The sequence below is a fragment of the Panulirus ornatus genome, chromosome 61 (genome assembly GCF_036320965.1).
Source record: "Panulirus ornatus isolate Po-2019 chromosome 61, ASM3632096v1, whole genome shotgun sequence".
In the NCBI taxonomy this organism is placed as follows: domain Eukaryota; kingdom Metazoa; phylum Arthropoda; class Malacostraca; order Decapoda; family Palinuridae; genus Panulirus; species Panulirus ornatus.
In genome coordinates, this window is record NC_092284.1 from 3,540,390 (window position 1) to 3,550,389 (window position 10,000).

Below are 10,000 nucleotides of genomic sequence, written 5' to 3' on the forward strand. Positions count from 1 at the left end.
CGAACCCGGGTTAGGCTTCTGAGAGGTTCGTCGTGGGCTACGAGGACTGACCACTCCACCACGGAAGCACATATACTTTCAAAACAAATCTAAGATAACACGTTTTCTATGAGGCATTAACTATATATATATATATATATATATATATATATATATATATATATATATATATATATATATATATATATGTAAGAAAATAACATCATAAATCTATATATATTGTTTATATTTATCACAATAAGCCTAGTCATTAATGTAGACTTTTTTTTAAAAGTAATATGCCTACTTAAACATTTAAGTAGAAAACCCAACTTAAACGTTAACTTACAGGCCTACTTATACTTTTAATATCTACTCATTTAAACATCATTATGTCTACTTAAACATGTAAGTCATATGCCTATTTGAACATTAATGAGCCTTACTGAACATGAAGTAATGAGCCTATTTGATCATTAAGTAATAGGCCTATTTAAACACTAAGTAATAGACCTATTTAAACACTAAGTAATAGGCTTATTCAAACACTAAGTAACAGGCATATTTAAGCACTAAGGGATAGGCCTATTTAAACAGTAGGTAAGAGGCCTATTCAAACACTAAGTAACAGACCTATTCAAACACTAAGTAACAGGCCTATTCAAACACTAAGTAATACGCCTACTTAAAACACTAATGGGCCTATTTCTAAACCTATAGACCTATTCAAACACTAAGTAATACGCCTACTTAAAACACTAATGGGCCTATTTCTAAACCTATAGACCTATTCAAACACTAAGTAATACGTCTACTTAAAACACTAATGGGCCTATTTCTAAACCTATAGACCTATTCAAACACTAAGTAATACGTCTACTTAAAACACTAATGGGCCTATTTCTAAACCTATAGACCTATTCAAACACTAAGTAATACGCCTACTTAAAACACAAATGGGCCTATTTCTAAACCTATAGACCTATTCAAACACTAAGTAATACGCCTACTTAAAACACAAATGGGCCTATTTCTAAACCTATAGACCTATTCAAACACTAAGTAATAGGCCTATTTCAACAGTAATAGGCCTATTTCAACATTACAGACCCTATTTCCATTCTGTATTTCACTGCAAGAAGACTAACACAATGTAACCTGACCAATTTAACATATTATTAACCTAACTTTTAAGCCCAGTGGTCTAATTGCCTTCTTGCAAACTACCATTAACACTAGTAATTGCTCACAAGTTATATATACACACAGGAAAATATATATATATACATATATATATATCACAGTGTCACATGCTTTCATTAATCGATGTATGTATGAGAGTTGGGGTGAGAGACTATCAGTAAATTTTAGGGAGAATAAAAAGATGTTCTGGAAGGAGGTAAATAGGGTGGGGTAAGACAAGGGAGCAAATGGGAACTTCAGTGAAGGGCGTAAATGGGGAGGTGATAACAAGTAGCGGTGATGTGAGAAGGAGATGGAATGAGTATTTTGAAGGTTTGTTGAATGTGTCTGATGACAGAGTGGCAGATATAGGGTGTTTTGGTCGAGGTGGTGTGCAAAGTGAGAGGGTTAGGGAAAATGATTTGGTAAACAGAGAAGAGGTAGTAAAAGCTTTGCGGAAGATGAAAGCCGGCAAGGCAGCAGGTTTGGATGGTATTGCAGTGGAATTTATTAAGAAAGGGGGTGACTGTATTGTTGACTGGTTGGTAAGGTTATTTAATGTATGTATGACTCATGGTGAGGTGCCTGAGGATTGGCGGAATGCGTGCATAGTGCCATTGTACAAAGGCAAAGGGGATAAGAGTGAGTGCTCAAATTACAGAGGTATAAGTTTGTTGAGTATTCCTGGTAAATTATATGGGAGGGTATTGATTGAGAGGGTGAAGGCATGTACAGAGCATCAGATTGGGGAAGAGCAGTGCGGTTTCAGAAGTGGTAGAGGATGTGTGGATCAGGTGTTTGCTTTGAAGAATGTATGTGAGAAATACTTAGAAAAGCAAATGGATTTGTATGTAGCATTTATGGATCTGGAGAAGGCATATGATAGAGTTGATAGAGATGCTCTGTGGAAGGTATTAAGAATATATGGTGTGGGAGGCAAGTTGTTAGAAGCAGTGAAAAGTTTTTATCGAGGATGTAAGGCATGTGTACGTGTAGGAAGAGAGGAAAGTGATTGGTTCTCAGTGAATGTAGGTTTGCGGCAGGGGTGTGTGATGTCTCCATGGTTGTTTAATTTGTTTATGGATGGGGTTGTAAGGGAGGTAAATGCAAGAGTCCTGGAAAGAGGGGCAAGTATGAAGTCTGTTGGGGATGAGAGAGCTTGGGAAGTGAGTCAGTTGTTGTTCGCTGATGATACAGCGCTGGTGGCTGATTCATGTGAGAAACTGCAGAAGCTGGTGACTGAGTTTGGTAAAGTGTGTGGAAGAAGAAAGTTGAGAGTAAATGTGAATAAGAGCAAGGTTATTAGGTACAGTAGGGGTGAGGGTCAAGTCAATTGGGAGGTGAGTTTGAATGGAGAAAAACTGGAGGAAGTGAAGTGTTTTAGATATCTGGGAGTGGATCTGTCAGCGGATGGAACCATGGAAGCGGAAGTGGATCATAGGGTGGGGGAGGGGGCGAAAATTTTGGGAGCCTTGAAAAATGTGTGGAAGTCGAGAACATTATCTCGGAAAGCAAAAATGGGTATGTTTGAGGGAATAGTGGTTCCAACAATGTTGTATGGTTGCGAGGCGTGGGCTATGGATAGAGATGTGCGCAGGAGGATGGATGTGCTGGAAATGAGATGTTTGAGGACAATGTGTGGTGTGAGGTGGTTTGATCGAGTAAGTAACGTAAGGGTAAGAGAGATGTGTGGAAATAAAAGAGCGTGGTTGAGAGAGCAGAAGAGGGTGTTTTGAAATGGTTTGGGCACATGGAGAGAATGAGTGAGGAGAGATTGACCAAGAGGATATATGTGTCGGAGGTGGAGGGAACGAGGAGAAGAGGGAGACCAAATTGGAGGTGGAAAGATGGAGTGAAAAAGATTTTGTGTGATCGGGGCCTGAACATGCAGGAGGGTGAAAGGAGGGCAAGAAATAGAGTGAATTGGAGTCATGTGGTATACAGGGGTTGACGTGCTGTCAGTGGATTGAAGCAAGGCATGTGAAGCGTCTGGGGTAAACCATGGAGAGCTGTGTAGGTATGTATGTTTGCGTGTGTGGACGTGTGTATGTACATGTGTATGGGGGGGGGGGGGGTTGGGCCATTTCTTTCGTCTGTTTCCTTGCGCTACCTCGCAAACGCGGGAGACAGCGACAAAGTATAAAAAAAAAAAAAAAAAAAAAAAATATATATATATATATATACATATTTAATCGCGGGGACAAATGTGTATATACATTATCACCACTCTGTACTTTGCATATAAATCAGCTTGTGTGTATATGTAACATATACATTTGTACATTTGTACTCTACACATCCAACCCTATATAAATATATATATATAATATATATAAATTATATATATAAATTATATGTATATATATATATATATATACATTCCTTATGCTATATACTGTCAATATATTCACTTAAAAACCCAATAATCATGAGAGACATTTAAAAAAAATGACTTAAAAAAAATGACTTAAAAAAATTGACTTAAAAAATAATGACATAAAAACTAGTTTTTAAAAAATTTTTAGACATTTAAAACCTTCCACCACCGCAGTTTCTTCCACTGTGTGTGTGTGGAGGGGTTCGAACCCCTTCTTTCCTCTATCCCCCTCCTTTTTATTTTTCTCTCTTCCTTCGTCTATCCCCCACACGCGCGCGCGCAGCCAGGAGAGAGGCAATACTGAGGAAGGGTTCGAGTCTTGTGGTAATACAGGAGGAGGAGATGATGGCGCCGCCCCCACACAACCCAAAGGGCATTACCCCACAGGAGCTGGTGCGTGAGACGATGCAGAGACACGAACGCTATTTCCGCAAGTATTACCGCGCGCCGCATTCCTTGAGCAGCGGCGACAGCGTCGGAGGCGGGAGGCGCCAAGGGCCCGCGAAGAAAACGGCGAGCGGCGGCGAGGAAAACGCGACCCACAGAAAACCGGACGATGGCCACCAGGTGCAAGAGGACGTGAAGAAAACGGGGAGTGCGGTGAAAACGGAGGGTGACAGAAAACGGGATGGGGATGCGCCTCAAGCCTATGCCCCTCTGAAGAAAATTGAGGATGATGAGAAAACGGAGGGTCATAGAAAACGGGATGGGGATGGGCCTCAAGCCCATGCTCCTCTGAAGAAAACTGGGAATGATGAGAAAACGGAGGGTCATAGAAAACGGGATGGTGATGGGCCTCAAGCCTATGCTCTTCTGAAGAAAACTGGAAACGATGAGAAAACGGAGGGTCATAGAAAACAGGATGCTGAGTCTGGCGGGGTTCCAACCCAAGTTTCTATAAAGAAAACGGAGGGTGAAAAGAAAAACGGAAAAGGGTCTACAAACCCAGAGAAAAACAGGATGCTGGATTCGACGGGACTCCAACCCCGGGCGGCTAGAAAGAAAACGGAGCTCAAAGAAAAAGGGAAGATAAACAGAAAACTGAACCCCTCGACGGGATCAAAACCCCACGGGGGAAATGATGAGAATACGGACCTCAAAAAAACAGGAAGGGAAAGGAGCCCCAACACCAAGCTTTGTACAGAAAACGAAAGGGATCCAGCCCCCCATAAAAACGGGAAAGATCCACCACCCCACAAAGCTAGCCACCGAAGCAGCCCCCCACACCGAAGCTCCAGCCCCCCACACGAACCCCAGTCCAGCCCCCACACCGAAGCTCTAGCCCCCCACACTGAAGCTCCAGCCCCCCCACACTGAAGCTCACAGCCCCCACACCGAAGCTCAGCCCCCCACAACTGAAGCTCAGCCCCCCACACCGAAGCTCTAGCCCCCCACACTGAAGCTCCAGCCCCCCACACCGAAGCTCTCAGCCCCCCACACTGAAGCTCCAGCCCCCCCACACGAAGCTCTAGCCCCCCACACCGAAGCTCCAGCCCCCCACACCGAAGCTCCAGCCCCCCACACCGAAGCTCCAGCCCCCCACACCGAAGCTCCAGCCCCCCACACTGAAGCTCCAGCCCCCACACCGAAGCTCCAGCCCCCCACACCGAAGCTCCAGCCCCCCACACGGAAGCTCTAGCCCCCCACACCGAAGCTCTAGCCCCCCACACCGAAGCTCCAGCCCCCCACACCGAAGCTCCAGCCCCCCACACCGAAGCTCTAGCCCCCCACACCGAAGCTCCAGTCCCCCACACCGAAGCTCCAGCCCCCCACACCGAAGCTCCAGCCCCCCACACCGAAGCTCCAGCCCCCCACACCGAAGCTCCAGCCCCCCACACCGAAGCTCCAGCCCCCCACACCGAAGCTCCAGCCCCCCACACCGAAGCTCCAGCCCCCCACACTGAAGCTCTAGCCCCCCACACCGAAGCTCCAGCCCCCCACACCGAAGCTCTAGCCCCCCACACCGAAGCTCTAGCCCCCCACACCGAAGCTCCAGTCCCCCACACCGAAGCTCTAGCCCCCCACACTGAAGCTCTAGCCCCCCACACCGAAACATCAGAAGAGACAGTGGAGGACGTATACAAGAATCGGCTCTTCCAATCCCCGGCTGAGAGAGAGGCCAATTGCTCCCACCTCCTCAACCACCATGGCGAACGACCCTTGCCCAAGGATTAAGACGACCCCATTGTTACCTCATGCCCCGTTTTCAGTACGACAGGTACGACCCCCCCCCCTGAGAACGACTTGAGTGGGGGGGGGGTCGTCGTGCTCAAAGGTCGTACCGTCTTAGATGGGGTTTAAATATAGTTCCAAAACCCTGTTACAACTCTGTTAATTTTAGATGGATAATATATATATATTGCTATGAGTCCACTAGGGGGAAAATGAAACAGGATAAGTTCCCAAGTGCACTTTCGTGTCATAATCACATCATCATCAGGGGAGACACAAAAGAGAAATATATTTACCAATACATGTTTACCAAATGGCGTCGTAGCTTCGTCTCTTCGATGTATATCAAGTGACTGTTATATTTCTCTCTTGTGTCTCCCCTGATGATGTGATTATGACACGAAAGTGCACTTGGCAACTTTTCGTGTTTCATTTTCCCCCTAGTGGACTCATAGCAATATCTTGATCACGCGCAAAATTGTGATCCTTTCCAATATATATATATATATATATATATATATATATATATATATATATATATATATATATATATATATATATATATACACTAACTACCCGATCTCATAACACTGTTAAAACATATTTAAATTAGTGTCAGTGATAACACTACAGTCTCCCATGAATTCTGCCTTGGGGATGGCGTGAAGAAAATGGACGTTCGCTTGTCTTCCTGTAAATTCTAAGCCATAATTTCCAGTTCTTTCCCCTAAAGATATATTACGCTATATCGACATTTCCGTATAGTGAAGCTGGACATTATAACGAAATCGGATACATTCAAATCATCGACGTTTACGTAAAATTGACATAAATCGATGAGATGTTAAATCGCTAAAATCCATTTTCTTTTAAAACTAGTGTTAGGGGTAACTGCCTTAATTTGCTCGAATCCATTTTCTTTTTCACCTAGTGTTAGGGGTAACTGCCTTAATTTGCTAGAATCCATTTTCTTTTTAGCTAGTGTTAGGGGTAACTGCCTTATTTAGCCTATGGCTGCAGGTTGACCCGTCAAAGCCGGAAATCTTATATTTCCCAACCTTCTGATGGGTTCTACATGCAGATCTCTCCCTCCTGACTCTGTCCTGATTTGGACCATATCAACACCTCGGGTAGGGATCGAACCCGGCCTCAATATTATCCAGAACCGATCCACCAAACTTCCAATTCATTATTCACTATACATATCGCGTATACAACTTCAGTGGTGCTGATATATACATATAGCTGTGCCTATATCGTCTCAAAAGTTATATAAGGACCGAGAATATAGAGAATATAAGCGAATATTCCACATTCCTCCAGACCCATCATCACCCCTCCACATTAATCCATATATCATATATATATATATATATATATATATATATATATATATATATATATATATATATATATATATATATATATCTTTCATACTATTCGCCATTTCCCGCGACAGCGAGGTAGCGTTAAGAACAGAGGACTGGGCCTTTGAGAGAATATCCTCACTTGGCCCCCTTCTCTGTTCCTTCTTTTGGAAAATTAAAAAAAAATTAATGAGAGGGGAGGATTTCCAGCCCCCCGCTCCCTCCCCTTTTAGTCGCCTTCTACGACACGCAGGGAATACGTGGCAAGTATTCTTTCTCCCCTATCCCCAGGGATAATATATATATATATATATATATATATATATATATATATATATATATATATATATATATATATATATATATATTTCTATGATTAATATCTCGGAGCGATACATAATGAGCTAACTATATCAAAAAAGGTATATTGCAATTAATTGAATAATTATCATATATCAAAATAGGTATATTGCAATTAATTGAATAGTTATCATATATCAAAATAGGTATATTGCAATTAATTGAATAATTATCATATATCAAAATAGGTATATTGCAATTAATTGAATAGTTATCATATATCAAAATAGGTATATTGCAATTAATTGAATAGTTATCATATATCAAAATAGGTATATTGCAATTAATTGAATAGTTATCATATATCAAAATAGGTATATTGCAATTAATTGAATAGTTATCATATATCAAAATAGGTATATTGCAATTAATTGAATAGTTATCATATATCAAATTAGGTATATTGCAATTAATTGAATAGTCATCATATATCAAATTAGGTATATTGCAATTAATTGAATAGTTATCATATATCAAATTAGGTATATTGCAATTAATTGAATAATCATCATATATCAAAATAGGTATATTGCAATTAATTGAATAGTTATCATATATCAAAATAGGTATATTGCAATTAATTGGCTAATTATCATATATCAAAATAGGTATATTGCAATTAATTGAATAGTTATCATATATCAAAATAGGTATATTGCAATTAATTGAATAGTTATCATATATCAAAATAGGTATATTGCAATTAATTGAATAATTATCATATATCAAAATAGGTATATTGCAATTAATTGAACAATTATCATATATCAAAATAGGTATATTGCAATTAATTGAATAATTATCATATATCAAAATAGGTATATTGCAATTAATTGAACAATTATCATATATCAAAATAGGTATATTGCAATTAATTGGCTCCCTATTTAATACAAATGGAGTTAATAGGTTGACTGACTGCTAATTGACCCCTGATTGCCTTGTTTATAATGGTAAGGTCACTGACGACTTACGTACGACTATGAGCACTAGGGTGCGACCCTTGTGCACGACGCTAACGACCCTTGAGCACGACGCTAACGACCCTTGTGCACGACGCTAACGACCCTTGTGCACGGTGGGTACGACCTTCCCCTTGGGCACGACAGCCTAACGACCCCCCGAGCACGAGGGTACGACCCTTGAGCACGAAACGGGTGGTACGACCCCTTGAGCACGAAACGGGTCGTACGACCCCTTGAGCACGACCTCTGAGCACGAAACGGGTGGTACGACCCCTTGAGCACGAGGGTACGACCCCTGAGCACGAGACGGGTCGTACGACCCCTTGAGAACGACCCCTGGGTCGTAATAGCCCCTCGTTACTGACCCGGATGGGTGGTACGACCCCTTGAGAACGACCCCTGGGTCGTAATAGCCCCTCGTTACTAACCAGACGGGTGGTACGACACCTTGAGAACGACCCCTGGGTCGTAATAGCCCCTCGTTAGTGACCCAGACGGGTCGTACGACCCCTTGAACACGACCCCTGGGTCGTAATAGCCCCTCGTTACTGACCCGGACGGGTGGTACGACCCCTGGGTCGTAATAGCCCCTCGTTACTGACCCAGACGAGTGGTACGACCCCTTGAACACGACCCCTGGGTCGTAATAGCCCCTCGTTACTGACCCAGACGGGTGGTACGACCCCTGGGTCGTAATAGCTCCTCGTTACTGACCCACACGGGTCGTACGACCCCTTGAACACGACCCCTGGGTCGTAATAGCCCCTCGTTACTGACCCGGACGGGTGGTACGACCCCTGGGTCGTAATAACCCCTCGTTACTGACCCAGACGGGTGGTACGACCCCTGGATCGTAATAGCCCCTCGTTACTGACCCGGATGGGTCGTCATCGTACCCAGAGGTCGTCCCATGTCGTCGTGGTGAGAGACGGGATAGGGGGGGGGTCGTTCTGTGTTCATCCAACATGGCGTCCACAATTCGTTATCACGCCTTCCTAATCTGTCTATTAGTTAATTGATGGGTATATATGTATGACCCATTCCTTCTCTAACGACCTGTCCTAGTCGTTGGCCTGTTAGCTGGGCTATTATCTATTACGTGACGCGTCTGTGTCCCTTCTATTAACCCCTGTATGGGTCTGTGTTCTGTCTATCTTGACTATTATCTATCATCTATTACACAACATGACGCGTCTGTGCCCCTTCTATTAACCCTGTATGGGTCTGTGTCATGTCTATCTTGACTATTATCTATCATCTATTACACAACATGACGCGGTTGTGTCCCTTCTATTAACCCCTGTATGGGTCTGTGTCCTGTCTATCTTGACTATTATCTATCATCTATTACACAACATGACGCGTCTGTGCCCCTTCTATTAACCCCTGTATGGGTCTGTGTCCTGTCTATCTTGACTATTATCTATCATCTATTACACAACATGACGCGTCTGTGTCCCTCCTATTAACCCTGTATGGGTCTGTGTCCTGTCTATCTTGGCTATTATCTATCATCTATTACACAACATGACGCGTCTGTGCCCCTTCTATTAACCCTGTATGGGTCTGTGTTCTGTCTATCTTGACTATTATCTATC

The 10,000-nt window shown here is 42.8% G+C and overlaps 1 long non-coding RNA gene across 4 annotated transcripts in view; it reads right to left on the reverse strand.

Moving 5' to 3' along the window:
- LOC139767465 (uncharacterized) overlaps positions 1–10,000 on the reverse strand; it is a 241,673-nt gene that overhangs the window by 97,111 nt on the left and 134,562 nt on the right. The gene's annotated exons all lie outside the window — the stretch shown is intronic.